Consider the following 19,413-nt stretch of genomic DNA (forward strand, 5'->3'; position numbering starts at 1 on the left):
TCTCTCTCTCTCTCTCTCTCTCTCTCTCTCTCTCACTCGTTAGCCTGATGGTTATCACCAAGAATTCTGTTTGTTTTTATGATTTTCGTCCATTTTGGTTGATATTACAAACTGATTTCTTAACTGTTGTCACCATCATTAACATGGTCATCTTACTGTATGTGTTGGTCATTTTTTATCTTCTTTTTCTCCTACCAACAAAAATCATCATGAGATTTCAATCTCAGAACCCGGTTGTGAGTAACTGTAAATTTCTCATGTTGTTTGTTTGTTTTTCACCCTGAAATCAGGTTAAACTGTTAGATGTCAATGTAAAGATTTATTGAAGTTGACTACTTGGTTGTGTGTATCTTGGTGATCATCAAGATGATAAGGTATGAGAGAATCCACTTTACCTTCCTGATCATGGAAGATGAGAGGATGATAATGATAGAAAAAGAAAAATAGTAAGAATTGAAATAATTCGTATTGATTCAATTTCCCAATTGAAACATTTAGATGTCATTCATTTCATGGTGAACATTGGAAAAGATAGCGAAATCATCAACAGTTAGATTAGATTCTTGGATTAATTTGACAAATGGTTTCAAATAGATGAAGAAAATAGCAATTGATTAACTAATTGTTCTCCTGATTTTGATCATTGGAACATCAAATAAATTAACTAATCATATTTATCCATCATGAAATAATATCATTTATGGATCAAATTTTAGGATCTAATTTAATTACAATCTAATTAAATTGTTATTGTTGCCGAAAATTGGATGAATGTTATTGTTTGAGCTCAGGATATAATTAAACTTTTTAATTAGCTTTTCATCAGACTTGAGGCTAAATCATCGAATTTATTTGATAGAAATATGGTCGCCGAATTTTAGTTTTGATTAAGAGTTGAAACTTTGTGATTTGAATAAATATGACAAATATATTTATTCTGATCAGTAGTTTAGAAAATCGGTTCAATTAAAACTTCAGGTCCTTAACGAGTTTTGATCATAATTTTTATTTTATTGACAACTTATGTTACAAACTAAATTTGTTTTGAAAAATATCAAAGTGCTATACAATTCCGTTGTATTTAAATAAATGACGATTAGTCCCAAGTGTCGATGATCTGAAACTTATTGAGGCTATTCTAGTATGGTTGACATCGTTGATCAAGCACTTTTTCGTTTGATCAACAGTTTACTGGAATGAGAATCCTTTGATCTTCGAGGTAATATCTCGAAACACAATACTTAGAGATGTCTAAATAAGTCAGATCATCGTCATTTAACCAAGGCTATGATAAATCATCAATTCTTGGCCTTAAAAATTGATGGTCTAGCTGAGACTATTAGTAAATGAAAAGTTATACTACACTCAAGTTATAAACACCCAAATGTTTTATGTTTGCTCGAATGAAATACTATTTCATCAAACATTGTCAAACTATTTATAGCGCAAGCGACTGATTTTTATGACCAAAAAATGATAGGCTTTTATAGCCTTGGTTAAATGACGATGATCTGACTTATTTAGACATCTCTAAGTATTGTAGTTTCGGAGATATTACAGAATCAACTTTCTCATTCCGGTAAACTGTTGATCAAACGAAAATTAGATCATGATGTCAATACTAGAATAGCCTCAATAAGTTTAGATCATTCGACACTTGGGACTAATCGATCCATTTATTTAAATACAACGGTTATTTGAGCACTGGATATTACCAAAACAAATTTAGTTTCTGACATGATTGTCAATAAAATAAAATTCATGATCTAAAACTTATCGTTGGAAAAAGGACCTGAAGTTTAACTTTGAACTCGATTTTCAAAACTACTGATGATGAAAAAATAAATATATTTGGACTTGTTATATTTAAATACAAAGTTTCAACTTTCAAAACTAAAATTGGCGACCATACTTTAAATTAACAATAAATTGGATTTGATTATGAACATTAAATTGTTTAAATCAAATTGTTGAGGTTAAATTTTTCCTATCTAACAATTTAGACCTGAAGAAATATATATTTTCCTTAAGGTCGATTATGACCATTGGTCAGTTATTAACTCGTTCAATCTCTGGTTACATTTAACCCGAGGGTTAACTGGATCAAAATGAATTGTTACCATTTTAATGGCATGTTTTCTTGATCAAAATGGTTTAATTAGATTTACCCGTTTGCAGGTGAAATCCTATTAAACCAACAATTTAGTATTCAACAATCTAAACGATAGATTTAAATTATATGATTGTGATCATCGGCAACAATTAAGTTTCATCCAAATGATTTAGATTGAAAAACAATTGAATTGTACTGAGGTGGGAAGGGTTTCTCGAAGGTGGGTCGATGATGATGATTTGTTTTGATGATTTAAATTGAGAGGAGGAAAAGATGAAAGTGGGATGATGATAGAGTGGGAAGGTAAATCTGTCAGTAGGTACAAAATGAAACAGCAGAGAGAGAGAGAGAGAGAGAGAGAGAGAGATGAAAAATCTAACTGTAAATCTCTGATGAGATTTTGTGTCAATGTGATCATGAGGATGATGATGATCAAGATTCGAGATGTAAGCTTAACATATCAACACCCATTTCTCCCCATCACCATCTCTCTCAGACACATCATCCTCTTTTACTCATCATTAGTTTTAAATCAATCAAAGATGACATTTACCTTACTTTAGATATTACATAATATAAACATTTTGACAGAAGATAAAAAGAGTTACCATAGTAACCGAATGATATTTTCATCTTTCTTATCTTGATCTACCTTGTCAAAATCATCATCATCTTCATTCATCCCCTCACTTATCATCCTCATCTCAATCTGAACCTTTTCTCTCATTAGATGAACATTTTTCTCTCCATTCATATCTGAAAATATTCATTGAATGGCTCTTCATCTTCATCATCATATCGATTTCAAATTTTATCATCTTCTTTTCCGTTTCTTTTCCCTTTGATCATCTTAATCTACCCAAAGATACTCAAATACTAATATCAATTTCCACCTAAACAATCAACCTTAACAGTCTATCAAACGATAAGACACTCTATAGAAAGACTATCATCCAGACTCTTTCTTTGTTAAACCACGATCATCATCATCTTTCTTATCATCTTTATTCTCCTCATCATCTCCAGAAACATAACTTTCTCTTATTCTGTTTCCTTTTCCTTCTAACTCTTAATGATCTTTTTCTCTTCTTCTTCTCATCTAACCAAACAATAGCTTTTGATTTTAGTTGAATCTCTTATCTTCCTCATCTTCTTCATCATCAACAACATCCCAAAGTCATCATTTAACTTTCTCTTTCTCTTCCTCATCTTTTTTTACTTTTACAATTGTATCTTCATCATAATCATTATTACATTCAATTGTTAATATAACATAATTGTTATCAGTTTCTTCCTGATTATTGTGCTCTGGGATAACACCGAAACTAAAAATAACCGGAAAAACTTTATGACACTTGAAACATTTCATGATAATGATGATGAATTCCTGAACATGATAAATCCAATCAACATGATCACGAACAATAATCAGTTTCAGAATATTAGAAAACAAAACGAAACTTGGGCGAAAAAAAGTTCCAAATCAATGAAATATTTTCCTCAAGATTATCCTAGTTAATCTAAGACGAAAATCACATCGCAATATATCCTGAAGACGAGAGGTGAGTATAAGAGCGAGAGAGAGAGAGAGAGAGAGAGAGAGAGAGATCTGACAAGCAAGATAAATCTTTAAGTTATTTTTTCTAACCAACATGATGCTTTAGACGATTATCGGAATTATCTCTGAAATTCATTGGCGATAATCCAGATAATGATGATGAGAAAGAAGAAAATGATGAAGAGAGTGGAATAGGAAAAGGAAACTGGAACCAGGAAGGAAAAAAATAATGATAATAATAACAATATCTCTCGATGTCCATCCCTCTAATAAGGTCGGTTTATTGACCACGAAACTTTGTTGGAATAACAACTTTCCACTATGATGAGTTTTCCTCCATAAGAATCAGAACTATCTCTTTTTGTTTCAATCAAATTTATCTTAATAATTCTGTAAGAGAAAGAGAAATAGATAATCTCTTCCATTATTCTTGGAATTCTTTTCTCCTTCTCTTTGTCACTTACCTTCCCTTTCCCTCTCTCGAGACACACAATCAATAACCTGATGAGTTAATTGCTATTCACACGAATCAATCTCATCCATTGAAAGAGATAAAAAGTTCATCACTCTCATGAAATCAGAATCTTATCTGTTTTCAGTTTCCATCATTCTTATTGAATTTCTGGCTTACGGTCAAAAGTTTTCACCTTAGAATTTTTTTAAAGAACATCTTCCTCTTCGCCTTGAAGGGTTTCTAATTTCCTTTCACCTTGATCATCATCATCTTCTCGGGAAGTTCAATATATATCTTATTCACTGGTGATGATAAGTTATATATCTAGAGAAAAGAAAACGAAAGAAAATGATGGAGAAAAGGTGAGAGAAGAAAAGAAAATGATGAAACAAAATCGATGGAAAAATGTTCTAAAGTCGAATTGAAGAAGAGGAAAAAATAAGTTTTTCTACTTTTTTTTCTCTTCTTCTATTCTTTTCAGCAAAAAGATGATGAAGAGAAAGATGAAAAAAGAGAGGAAGACAAAGATGATAAGAAAGATCAATAATCATTAAAAGCTAAAGATGAAAGTCATAATATTTCGAGAAAAATTTTCGATTTCAACTCTTTCAGCTTCTTTATTCTACCTTTGCTCTCACTAAAAGAGATGATAAATATAATATAATAATTCTCTCTGAATACTAATATGTATCTGAATGAATTTCAAGATTTCATGGAGAAAGAAACTCAGAGGTGAAAGAAATAAATTCCACCCATTGAACTTTATCTCGAATTGAAATAAAAACAAAGCGTGGAAGGTAAATAGGAGAAAATATAAAAGAATCAAAAAGAGAGGAAGAAAAATTTTTATGAACGAAATCAAATTGAACTTTACCTTCTCATATTCATGATGAATTTCATGAGGATGAAAAACAAAGTAAAAAATTTGAAGTAAACATTTAAAAAGGAAACAGGAAATAAGGTGAAGATTGGAAACCAGAATCTCAAGAGTTATTACCATTAGTTTACCATGAAAAGTGAGCATTTCAAGAGGGATCATCATGGTTATCATTCAGAATCTCAAGAATAACTTGAAAAAGAACAATTTTTTCTCCAAGATTTAGATCAAAAAATCTTATTGTTTCATCTTCGACTTAACATCATCATTTCTCATCTTCATTGGATTTTCTTTTTCCTCTCTCTCGTTCTATTTAGTGTTCGAATTGTTTTTTCCACAAAAAAGTTCCAACCAAGTAAGATGTATGTTCATGTGGCTAGAATTTGACAGAACATGGAAAATACTTGAAATACATGATGAGAAATCATGACAATTGTTATTTTCGTGACAAAACCAAAATAAAGAAAAGGAAAAAACTGGTTGATTAAAATCAACACTCACAGAAAACTCTGAATATCCTGATTGTTGACAATCTATCACCGTGTGAGTTAAAGTTTCCAAGATTCAATCTCACCGTTATCATGATGATCTCTATTGTCAACAACAGAATCAGTTTTAACCCTGAAAATAATGACCAAGGTATAAAATCAGATAAAATGATGAAAGAGCAGAATTGCCAAGAAAAACTAAATTCACTGTTAAGGTCAATCTATCAAAAGATTTTGCGTTTTTTGCCTTATCCACCTTGACCATTGACCACTCATCCATCCTACAAGTCATGATAATAGTGTCCACCCAATGTCAGTCATTTCTTATCTTCCTTCATCATCTTAATGAACAGATGAAGGAGGAAGATGAATTACTCAGTTTGATGAAGAAATTTTTTTTCTCTTTTATTGTTATCCGAATTTTCTTGGCTCATTTTTTTTCTATCGACGGTGAATTCATGATAATGATTAAAAGAGAGTGAAAAGTATCAATCTGTAACAATAATTTTGTTAATTAAGCAAAAATTAATCAATTGATTATTTTATAAAAAAAATAATCTTAATTGATCTGTTCAACATCATCAAAATTTTACCTCACCTCATCTTAAGTGATGAGGTGATGGTGAGATTCTCACTCTATCTCCCTCAAAATTTATGTATAAAAACCAAATGAAAATACGAATAAAAATAAGTTTTAGTTGAAACCTCTTCTCTAATTCTTCAATTGGTGCCCCGAGTGAGGCTTGGAAATTCAGATGATTAAGTGAATAATCCTGAATTTCACCGAAGCCAAACTCAATCCCCATCATTATTTACATCTTGGCCTTGTTCCTCGTGAAAATTGTTTACTTGGTATTAAAAGCCCAAAATCGAGCCTCTGTTACCATTAACTGTTCCCTGGTATTAAAAGCCCAAAATCGAGCCTCTGTTACCATTAACTGTTCCCTGGTATTAAAAGCCCAAAATCGAGCCTCTGTTACCATTAACTGTTCCCTGGTATTAAAAGCCCAAAATCGAGCCTCTGTTACCATTAACTGTTCCCTGGTATTAAAAGCCCAAAATCGAGCCTCTGTTACCATTAACTGTTCCCTGGTATTAAAAGCCCAAAATCGAGCCTCACTCGGGGCACCAATTGAAGAATTAGAGAAGAGGTTTCAACTAAAACTTATTTTTATTCGTATTTTCATTTGGTTTTTATACATAAATTTAGAGGGAGATAGAGTGAGAATCTCACCATCACCTCATCACTTAAGATGAGGTGAGGTAAAATTTTGATGATGTTGAACAGATCAATTAAGATTATTTTTTTTTATAAAATAATCAATTGATTAATTTTTGCTTAATTAACAAAATTATTGTTACATATTCCTCCTGTAAATTAATAACAGTCCCTGTTATTAGTACATAGTTATAAGGGGAAAAATGAAGTTAATATAATTAATTAATTCTGAACAGAGGTTAACATAATTCAATTTTGTTTCTGATAAAAGGGCAAGAAATCGGTAAAATTGATTAATATTCTCGATTCGATGTTGTTTTGATTCTTGAAGATTTCCATTTTCGTAATGTTGAATGTAAGCAGCAAGGTGATGACCAATAATTTGTATTAAAAATTTATAGGATTTCAATAGATTTTCCATTTGTTTGTTGGTTATTTCCGGAAGGGGTTTAAATTTCAATTCATTCAATTTGAGTTCGAGTTCATGGATTAAGGTTTTAAATTTTCTTTCTTCTTGTTCAGATAAAAACAAACGTAATTAATATCATTATTATTAGTAATTGTTGAACAATTACTTGGAAAGGTTCCATTTGAAATTACAAAACTTATTTTTTCGATGAATTCATTTTTTCGAAATATTGTTGTTTAAATTTGAACAATTTTCTTTCAATTTTGATTTTCTTGAATAAGATTTTTGAAAATCTTTCGGTTTTTAATTCATCATGTTCTGATAAACTGTTATCGGAATCTGGTATTTGTTCATTAATTAAATTGATTAAAGTTGATTGTATATCAATTTTTTTATAATCGATTTCATCATTTAGTAAAAATGTCCAATGTAATGGTTGTTTACCAGTAGCTATATTTTCAGCTATAGCAATGGACTGAAGCAATTCTGGAATATCATCAATATTCTGTCTTATAACTAACCATTGGATGTCGCATGTTAGTTTATTTATAATTATATCGATCATTATTTCATCAGGTATTTTAATACCTAGCGAATGTAACATGATCAATAATTTGATTGTAAAACTTAAAGGTGTCTTATCTAATCTTTGATTGAAATTTTGAATTATTGAAATAAATTCTTTTCTGTTTTCGAAAGTTGCAAATCTATTAATTAAAAGATATTTCAGCTGGAAATAATCTATTTGACCATAACTTTCGATTAAAGTCTGAAAATTTTCTAAATATTGATTGATTATATCATAAGAATATTGATGATAATCACAAAATGATTCAAAGTCACTGAACCAGATCAAAATATTCTGTTCAGGAGAAAATTGAGTGAATTGATTTGATTCCATGATGGATTTTAAATTTTAAATCTCAAAATAATTAAATATAGCGTAAAGAATAATAATTGCAGTAATAAAAGCTAACAGTATCATGAGAATCTGAAAAAGTCTTAGAGTTCAACACTGAATCTCTAACCAGATAAATTTAAGTGAAATTTTTAACTGACCAATGTAGTAGGCACGATGAAACGTAAGAAGGCCAAAAGAGAGATGAAACGGTAACGGTGGCACGATTAAAGGTAACGGAGGCAAAAGGAATAATGGAACAGCAACGGAGGCCAAAAGAATAAACAAACGACAACGAAGGCACGATCAAAGGCAACAGCGGCCAAAAGAATGATATAACGGCAACAGAGGCCAAAGGAGTAAAGAAACGGCAAAGGAGGCCAAAAGAGTAAAGAACGGCAACGGAGGCACGACAAAAGGTAACGGAGTCCAAAGGAGTAATGGAAACGGAGGCACGAATTAAGGCAACGGAGGCCAGGAGAGCAAAGAACGTCAACGGAGGCACGAATTAAGGCAACGGAGTTCAAGAGAGCAAAGAAACGGCAACGAAGGCACGAATTAAGACAACGGAGGCCAAGAGAGCAAAGAACGGCAGCGGAGGCACGAATTAATGTAACGGGGCCAAAAGAATGATGAAACGGCAACGGAGGCACGATTAAAGGCAACGGAGGCCAAAGAAGTAATGGAACAGCAACGGAGGCCAAACTAAGGGCTTTTATTACCAGGGAACAGTTAATGGTAACAGAGGCTCGATTTTGGGCTTTTAATACCAGGGAACAGTTAATGGTAACAGAGGCTCGATTTTGGGCTTTTAATACCAGGGAACAGTTAATGGTAACAGAGGCTCGATTTTGGGCTTTTAGCAAACTCAGGATTTTTCACTTAATCACCGGAGTTTAATTAGCCTCACTCGGGGCACCAATTGAAGAATTAGAGAAGAGGTTTCAACTAAAACTTATTTTTATTCGTATTTTCATTTGGTTTTTATACATAAATTTTGAGGGAGATAGAGTGAGAATCTCACCATCACCTCATCACTTAAGATGAGGTGAGGTAAAATTTTGATGATGTTGAACAGATCAATTAAGATTATTTTTTTTTATAAAATAATCAATTGATTAATTTTTGCTTAATTAACAAAATTATTGTTACAAATCCAAGATGGAAATTGATGGAAATATCAATATTAATAACTTGTGAATGGTTGTTGATCAGAATTCAGAATAATCTTGAATTAATGATAGAAATGAAAAAAATTGTTCCACTTTTTTACTTACATTTCATTGCATGAGAATCTCATGATGATATACATTCCGGTAACATATTGGACTATATGCTTACCTTGAAGTGGAAATTTGCTCTGATTAATATCATGTATCATTTCAGGGGGAAATCTATATTATATCAACTGAATCAGATCTTAGGAATGGACAAAATTTACATGAGAAAACCATTTTTCTTTCACCGATTTTACTTCTGAGTAGAAAAGTAGTTTACTGAGAGAGAGAGAGAGAGCAAAGAAATCCCACCGCAAATTCATCCATCTCATGGATTCTTGAAGTAAAAAATTCTGAATTCTGAATGAATTCCATGTTTGCCTCTTTCAATATCCACCTCATGAAATCATCATTTCAGGAACTAGATGTTGAAGATATAAGATTTGAATGAAAATCGGAAACTCTGATAACTTTTCAATTCCTAAAGTAATAATAATGATAAATGTTGGAGTTAACATTCAATTTTGAGTTTAGTTTTGTTGAATTTACTTTTTCCTCTACTAAAACCACTGCAACCTACTCCCTCTCCCTCTCCCACTCCAACTCCCTCTTCCTTTGTTGTTATCATGCAAACAATATTATCATTAGTATACTAAAAGTAATACACAAATCGTAACTTATGATATTAGATGAATATTATTTTCCCCAGATTCCTATTCAATCCTTGATTCAATAACTATAACATGAGATTAACATGATAATTATCATTATGAATGAAGGAATTAGAAAGAGCCAAAGAATTAGTAGAAAAGAAAGTTCTGAATTTCTGAGTTGCCATGTAATTATTATTCAACTTTGAATATGAAATATCTACATAAATAGTTGGATGAGGAAAAAAAGTTCTTACTGATTTTGATCTTGAGCAAGAGAAATAATTTTCTTCCTTTATCAAAGCATTTACACTAATTAGTTGAGTTATATTATTATATATTTTATTAATACTATTCTGATGGGAGGAGAGAAAGTTGATTTTCATGATAAATATGAAACTCGTGAATGTAACTGAATGTTATTTGAATAATGTGTCGTAAGTGTTATTGAGATAAACTTTTTTTTTCATCTTCATCAGAGGATGATGTTGATTAAAGATGTTGTTTTATCCTCTTCCTCTCCTTTCAATGTCATTAATTAAATAGTAGCAAGAGGGAGGGAGTGGGTGTAGGAGGATGAGGAAAAGGAAGAGGGTTAAATTCATAGTATTTATTACTTGGAGTTGATTTTTTCCTCCTCATGTCAAATCAATAACATTTTCATTCTGTAAAATATCATAACGGTAAATTATGAGAATCGCTCTCCCTTATCCTAACCCTCCATCTCCTCATCCTCCTTTCTGGATTTAAATGTTTGCATTGAAGTGGATTATAAATTTTTGATGCAACTTAATGTTATCATGATTAATACTAATCCGGTTTCAGGATTGTCAATGATGACAAAATGGTCTGAAGGATAAGATTATCCAATAGGATTATGTTTACATTTAGATATTGAGAACTTGTATCTTTCTTATCATAATATTTATCTTCATCTGTATTATAATCCTAATTGATTGTCTATTACTGGACATGATTAAAAAATGAACTCATTATATGATAACATTAGTAATCTGGTTAATTTTATTTTCATCTCAATGGATTTGATTCAATTTACCTGAAAATTTTCATGATAATCATGTGAACAGTTTAAATTATTATCATTATGTGATGATGATTCTAGAAGATTGGTTGGTAAAGGAGAGAAAGTTTTTTTTCTCTCTTTTTCTAAATTTCAAAATTAACTCTTTTTTGTATCTTGTCCCATGAGAGATAAACATGAAGATGAAAAAATAGAAAATGTAATATGAGCTGAGTTTGAATTTCGAAAAAAAGAAGAAAAAACAAGAACTTTCGTGTTCTATCTTCATCTTCCATCCTATTCGATAAGTAAACTGCAAGTTCTGATGATTCATGATAACCCATCGACTTTTAGAATTTAAAATCTAACTTGACTTTTGGATAATCTGAAAACTTAGTCGATAAATTTCCCGCCAAATTCAAAGAGAAACTTTAATTTTTCTTCCTCTTGGAATAAAAGTTGATAATAAATTGCAACATTATCTCAAAATTCAGAACTAATTAGAATTCATGAAGCAGAACAAAGTTCCAAAGAAGGTTTAATAGAGAGAAAAAGTGAACGAGAGAGAAAAAAGCTGAAAATCGAATGGAAATTGTTTCGACTTGTTTTCAGTTCGAAACTCTTAACAATTAACTGATCACAATTAAAATTATCATTAACTATGTGGTTAATTAGTCGTTTTAATCATCGATCGTTAAACACTAATGAGCATCGAAATCCGGAAGCTTAAAGTTGACAATTAAAATTTACATTAATCAGTTGAACTGAACTATTGTGAATCATAAATGGAGCTTGAATAACTTGAGTAACTGATTGAATAACAATTGAATAGATTTCAACCTAAATTGTTTCAGGTTAAATTACAATTGAATCAAATCAAATTGCCAGAGCCACACAAGGAAAGAGACAATGAGAGACAAACTAATTGACTTGTTTTCCTATCTTCCTTTGATCGTAAATGCTTAAGAAAATAGCTGATGGGAAATACTATGAATCCACTGGTCTCACTCATGAGATGATTAATTATTGATGGTAGTGGGTGTGTGCCTGAGGTGGATTACCGGTATTCAATTACCATGATCATTATTACAACAAAGGGTTATCTTAAATTACCAGGGAGAAAGATGATAAGATGAGAAGCAGAAATTCTGTAAATGGTAACATGATGATAATTGAAGATTCCGGAAAAGGAAGATTGAAAGTTGAAGGTGATGATGAAGGGAAGATGAGTGTGGTTGAGGTTGGGATCATAAAGACTTGAAGAGAGTGGAAAAAATTTCACCCTGAAAAAAAGTAAGACGAAATCTCCTCTGAGCAAGTTCAATGTAACTAATAATTTCTCATGAGTTATTTTTTCGATAATAACTAATGATAAGACTAAAGATAAACCTTAATTAGTGTTTATGTTAAAAGGAAGCGGAAAAAGCTAAGGTGAGGGAAGAGAAATAGGGAATGAGATAGAGATGAGAAAAAGAATGTGAAGATGAACAACAAAAAAAAGAATAGAAAAAGAAAAGAAAAGAATCCAAGCTTAGAATATTATTTTCTATCATCATGGATGATATTCTGATTTAATTTGCTTTTTTATCTTCCTGAAGAAAGAAAGAGCAAAAAGGAGAAATGATTAGGATGATGATAGAGAGTGGGAAAAGTGAAGGTGGGATGAGTAACAGAAATTCTGAATCAGCATTGTTAACATTGAGAAAATAATAAGCTACTAGAAAATTGGCTTTGATATAACATTGAGAATCCACTTCCCACCCCGAAAAAAAAACCCACTCCTGCTAATACCTCATTTCCTTTTATTCATTACAGTTCATTTTTCACCATCATCATCATCATGTTACTTTAATCTTACCCAATAAGCCAAATCCTGAAAGCTAATTGTAAATCAACACGTTGATTGTAATTGTAATCATTTTGTATTCTCAAGGAGTAAAGTCAATCCTTTATTGTAATGAATCAAGATTCCAAATTTAATCATGATTATGATGTTGTATTAATCAGATTAACTATTGATTACAATCAATTGGTTGTTTTGTATTTCAAGGTGTTGATATTATTTACATAATACAATTATAATGATTAATGATGATAATGTTTACATGACAACAATTTAATTCTGATTGTTTGGTGTATTTGATTACTCAAAGTTTTTCTCATGAAATTCCTGCTGATAATTCAAAGTTATCATTTTACTTTTGTTCTTGAAATTGAAACACAATAAAAAGTATTCATATTCAATGCTAATATCTATTCAGAGGGTATTCACATTTTCCATATCCATAAATAACAATTATATTTATATGTGTTTACCTTTTATCGTATTAACATTACGAGATGAGTATATAATATATTTAATAGTATTGAAGATGAATATATGTCTATTTTGAGAATCGTATTCCCCTCGGAATGAATATATTTATATTCTTGGAAAAGAGTAGAGAAAAATGTTCTAAATACTTAGAAAGATAGAAATCTAATTGAATGTATTCATATGATTCCATGTCCATAGATTTTACTGTGTATTCCAAATTTTGAAATGATCATTTTCTCTCTTTTTTTAGTAACATTCTGCTCAGAAGATGAAGCAATATTGTTCATGATGTTTTCTCCCTGAAAGTTCAATCCATCATCATGTTTAAGAGATACAATTGATGTGTGGATAATATTAACATTTTCTATGTTCATTTTTTTTCTCTTTTCTTTTTGACAGAATTTTCCAAGGTGAATGTTGTAAGATTCAGAGGATATTCCTTCATGATGATGATGATATAACTTGATTAACACAATCATACCAAACGTAATAACATTAAGGTATGTAAAAGGTATTAACTTATTCATTTGCCATTGAACCAATTGCCTGAGTTTTTTTTTGCCAAAGAAAATGGTTCAACATTATTACATTATTATCATCATCAAGAAATACCCATGATGATGAGATATTATCATCATTTTCATTACATATTCAATATGTAAATAACTTAACAGAGACTTAGCTCCCTTATAACAATAATATTATGATTAATTCATCACAAAATTCAGTGGGTTGGGTAGAAAAAGTTTCGACAAAATTATTTCTCCTCGTTCTCAATAAACATGATAACTGTTCATAACATTTTGTTTATCAAATGAATGAATGAACAAGTGAATTCATCTGAGCCTCAAGAGTATTATCGAGATACCAGAAAACGAGGTCAGTCTTTTGGTTCGAGTTGGAACTTTTTTTTCCTGATTTAGCTTCAAGGTTCGAATCAAATCCTCCCACCGGCGGGATTGATAAGCTACTTACCTTTCTCCATCTAGATTCTCATCATAAATCATGTTGATTAACTTAATCTAGATTAATCATGAAGAGTAAATTCAATTTCAATTTTAGACAAAAACCTGCACTTTTTTCCAACTCACTCACTCCCTTTCTCTCCCTCTCTCCCTCTCTCTCTCTCTCTGTTTACCTTTTCCTATTCCACCAAGAAACATGATGTTATTTATATTATATTTGTCAACATTTCGATCCCAGTCTTGGATTCCCGACCTCCTCTTACAAAGTAAACAACAACATGAAATATATGAAAAAAAAAGTTCAACATGAAAGAGAAAAAAAATAATTTTTTGTCATCAGAATTCACCTCAATCGAACCACTTTCCCACCCTGGATAAAATGACATGAAATTTGTTCTTGTTGATCATGATGATACAATATATCAGTTAACAATATTGATTGTAAAACATAATTTAATTGTAATCAAATATATTGTACAAAGTAAATAATAGTTAGTTCAAACATGAGTGACAATAATGGCAATTTGTTAATCAGTTAATCTGATTAGTTAATTGCTGTTGTATCCATAGTAATCATAATTGTTTCAAAAACAAATTCTCATAAATCAAAGTTACATCATTAGTGAATGATTTTTTTATATTCATCTTATCCCTAACCCACCCCACCTCAATCATTTCCCACTCTTATCCTAAGGTCAAACAATATAATGAAATAGTTTTTCATTTATATTACAAGTCTCATGAACAGTTGACTGATCAATATATTCAATTGGTTCAACGCTTTCAAATTGCAATCATCTCCATCCTCATCCTGAGGATGAGAATGATGATCTCCATCATCTTAGTCAATTCTTTGTTATTACTTTCAGAGCATCCAAGTTGAACAAGTTGATCATGATTGAATTGCTTCTGATGAGTGACTGGATTAACTGATAATAACAATTGAATAGTTAGCGATTGAACCGATAAATTAAAACTATTAAAATCAAATGATTAAGCTAACAAGATATCATGTTAATAAGTGGCAACAATGAATTATTTTCAATTGGAATACAAATTCACTATTGATCGATTGATTTGTTGGAAAACAAAATTTCCGTTTTATCTCCATCTACACCTTTGTTGATTCTTGATGATGATAATTTTTGCATAACTGTACTTTCAGGTGAACTTGTAGCATCCATTATTCAACCGAAAAGTGGTTAGAATGAGTTGGTGTTAGTCTTAGTGATCATGATGTTGATACATTGACTGAATGAAAAAGTTACCATGTTTCATGATGAAAAATTCATATATAAATGTGAACAAAAAAATAGGACTCCCATGAATCTCATGAAGTGTTTATCATGACAACTAATGAAATAAAAGCTCATAGATCGTCAAGCCTTAATCAGGTGACAGTTTGAGTTAGATTATCAAAGTTAATTATCAATAATTAATCAATATGATAGAAGGTGAAAGTTTGTTCATGTTAAGCAGAAAGAAAAAAAAATTCCAACTCTAGATTAATGTTAAAGATTCAGTTTCAATGAATGGAGATAAATAGCTGAGTCTCTCTCTCTCTCTCTCTCTCTCTCTCTCTCTCTCTCTCTCTCATTCACTCACTCATCTACCCAACATCAACCACCAAACCAACCATTATCTTCACCTTATCATCACCTCAATCGATATCATCTTCATCCTATTATCTTTGTTGACTCTGTTGTTTTGCCATTAGAAAACCTTTTTTGACAAAATTACAATTAAAGTTAATTTTAAGTCACTGATTAACATTCAGAGTGAATTGAAAGTAAACTGCCCAACAACAATGGACACAAGAGATGATCATTATCATGCAAATTGATTGACACCCAACAATTGACAGTATTAATTTAGTATAAAGAGCTCAGAATCTTTTTTTTAATAAGATAAAGTTATTTTAAGCTGATTGAGTTTCTTTTACTCAATTATATTAATATTTACATGGTAACATTTTTACTAGATGATAATTTTTGATTGATGATGATGATGATTGTGAATAAAGTTGATTGTTGTCTTGGTGATGTCTTGATCATGATATAAGTTGACATGATAACCACAATGAGTTGTATCAACATTAATATCATTTTGTGACATTTTACTTGTCACAATTTTGTCTTTTCTTATAATTGCCCTAAGGGTATTAGTTTGTTTATCTTTACTTGTCGGTGGTATTTTTTTTTAATACTATTACCTGCACTTTGGATATATATTCACATATCATGATGATGATGATAACTCAAGGGAAAAATGATTGAGGGAAAAAAGTTCCAAAAAGAAACTGAAACTTATAATATTTGATGAAGAAAAAAAATAACTATGACAATAAACAATATAATTACTCGAATACTTTTATTACAATTTAGAACTTTTTTCCTCCTCATTTATTGCAACCATCTCGAAGATTGCAAGTAAAAAAAATTCAGCAACTAATCTGTTAATCTTGAACGAATGAACCTCATGAGGATAATCATCATGATCCATGATGATTATTATTATAAATCCAATGTTAACCTCAAACTAATCAAAAACAAATGCAAAGTAAAAGTTCAATCATTTGCTTTTCGATCAATCGACTGAATTAATTATGCATATAGTTCATTCCATGGTGATCTTTTCAATCGAACCTTTTGAATTGTTACAAATTAAATGGGATTTTTTTTGAGGAGTTAGTTCAGTCGTTCATCTGATTTTTCTTCAGGTAGAGCTCACAGTTTTCAGTCCATTTTGAATTTCATTTGAAAGATACTACGTTTTGAGTTAAATCTAAGCAAGACTTAAATCAATTTTGTCCATCAAATGACCTAGAAACCTTTGTCCTAACAGAATGAATGGAATGAACTTGATATTTAAATGTGACAGTTGAGTATCGCTCAAACATCCATAACTCGAGTTTGGAGTCTACGAGTGATTTCAATTAATTGCCGCTCTCTATAGTCCAGTGGTTAGCACTGAAGCCAAACCTTATCGTTGGTCTTGCTGACCTCCGATCTTCAAATTAGACTCCAGACAGAAGCTAGTACTAATGGGTATATCCTGCATTGAGGAGAGAGAAGCTTTTGGCGTGGGACTAGGCCTCTTCGACTACTCCTTTCCTCTTCCTTCCGAGTCAAAAAAGACCCTGAAACGGTAAAACGAGACTGGGTGAGGGTTGCGCCTTAAAAGCGCCCGTGGCATCCTCGAAGTAAGAAATTTCTCTAAAAAAACTTCCACTACCCTTCACCTTTGGTATCTATTCCAACCAACGTATGCACTGATCAGATTTGATTTTTGAATAACTTTAGATATAATATCGGCTTGTTGTCTACATACTCGGAGTTTTTGCAGCTTAGGGTTTTGATTGGTACTAAGGTCATTCTAAGTAACCAGCTCTATCTTTTTTTGTATGAAAATTTGTGATTAACTAATTTTCAACATTTAATCTTGTTAATAATCAACTCTTGTTAATATGAACAATATTCAGTTTTCATGAAAAGAAAAATTTCAAGAATCTTAACTGAATTTTCTTTGTAATCCATAAGCCATGTTGATAATTAAGGATAACAAAATAAGATTTGAGAACTTATAAGATAAAAATTTTCATGATGAACATTATTTTCATGATACCAGGTGAATAAACAGAATCGTGGTTATCTTATCATGGTTTTAATTGAAACTGACAAGGTTCAATGGTTCATTTACTGATTAAATTTACTAGATAATGATTGAGCTGTGGTGTTGAGCCCGAGTATATGTTTGTAAACAACATTATGGTTACATGAGGATCGGAAATGAAAATTTTTGCTGTTCACCAGGTAACAAAATGTTTTGGTTATAATTTCATAATGATGATGATAACTGATGACCTGAATTATGATCATCAGTTTTTGTATAACAACTTACCTGGCAAATCAGGGGATGAGAAGTAAAGTTTGCAAGGTAAATGTTTCACTCTGTCAAATGTAATTGAAATACTTGTCATTTATAATGATAACTGATGAATTCATTTAATTGATTCTGAATCATGTTCATGATGAATTCACTTTACTAATTGTATGACGATAATAATGCTTTCAATCATCTGATGTTGATGAAATTTCTACATGAAAATAGAACCATTTTTCATCATGAAATTTTCATTTCTAATCTGAGTTTTATCATGATGATTTCAAAGACTCTCTTTTCACCCCTTTTGTTATTAATGGTTTATTGAATTCCTTTCAATGAATTGAAATTAAATCAACTGAATAAATGATTATCATGATTGAAGATAATTCTGATTCTGTGTCCTCGCAATTTTGTATCCCTCATGGTGGTGAAGTCCTAATTCATTTGGTATAAATATTTTTCCTCCTGATGGTTTATCTCCATCATCTTGATGATAATACACTTGATATTCATGATATACTCGGCTGGATGATCTTGCAAGATGAAAATCTTAGTCTATCCATAACCCTTGGTTCATGGTGGTTAAATGAACAGAAAACTTCATGGTAAAACTCATGATGATTTATCATTGAGCTGAATATTATTGGTAAAAGTTGAAAGAAACTTAAAGTTTATCCTTCTCATATCAATATCTTGATCAACATTATTTTTCATCATCATCTTATTATCATTATTATTGAGCGAAAAGTTTTTGTATCATGAATTGAAATTGAATGAAATGAACTCCCTAGAGGCAGACTGAATAACCTCATGAATTGCATGTTGATTCAAACATGAATGACCAGTCATGAGACCATGAAAAAGGATAAACAAGAAATTGACCATTCAAATGATAACAAATCAAATTCATCAATAGATTGAAACTGAATCATGTTTATTACATGAAGATAATGTTCAGGTAAAAGGTGTGTCATTGGTTAAGTTTATGATTAATATGATGATTGTTCAGTTAATCCACTGCTTTCAGATTAGCTTATCTCATAATCAGTAAGTCAGTCAATGAAGTAGGAGGCAAAAAAAATGTCCACCACCATTGGGATTACAACAATCACCTTAATCTCCTTTTCCAGTTATATTTATTTACTAATCCAAACATGTTAATCCAGCCAATGAATCATTTTTTTATTTGGTGATCAGCTTTTTATTTTATCAGTTAATATTTAGCAATTTAATCAAACAAAAAACTGTCACAATTATCATGGTGATGATTGGAAACCAATAATAATGCTAATGCTAATCTGTCAACAAATTAATCCCAACCAACAGACAGGATTAATCTTGT

General features: G+C 30.9%; 1 protein-coding gene across 2 annotated transcripts in view; it reads left to right on the forward strand.

Annotated features, from left to right (window-relative positions):
- LOC128385954 (semaphorin-2A-like) overlaps positions 1-19,413 on the forward strand; it is a 121,770-nt gene that overhangs the window by 7,490 nt on the left and 94,867 nt on the right. The window contains exon 3 of one of the 2 annotated variants that reach the window (XM_053344895.1): positions 13,621-13,732. The gene's annotated coding sequence lies outside the window, so the exon portion shown is untranslated. The remainder of the gene's footprint in view (positions 1-13,620; positions 13,733-19,413) is intronic. The other variant, XM_053344894.1, reaches the window with a different exon arrangement.

The sequence above is a fragment of the Panonychus citri genome, unplaced genomic scaffold (genome assembly GCF_014898815.1).
Source record: "Panonychus citri isolate SS breed McGregor unplaced genomic scaffold, ASM1489881v1 Contig00063, whole genome shotgun sequence".
Classification (NCBI taxonomy): Eukaryota; Metazoa; Arthropoda; class Arachnida; order Trombidiformes; family Tetranychidae; genus Panonychus; species Panonychus citri.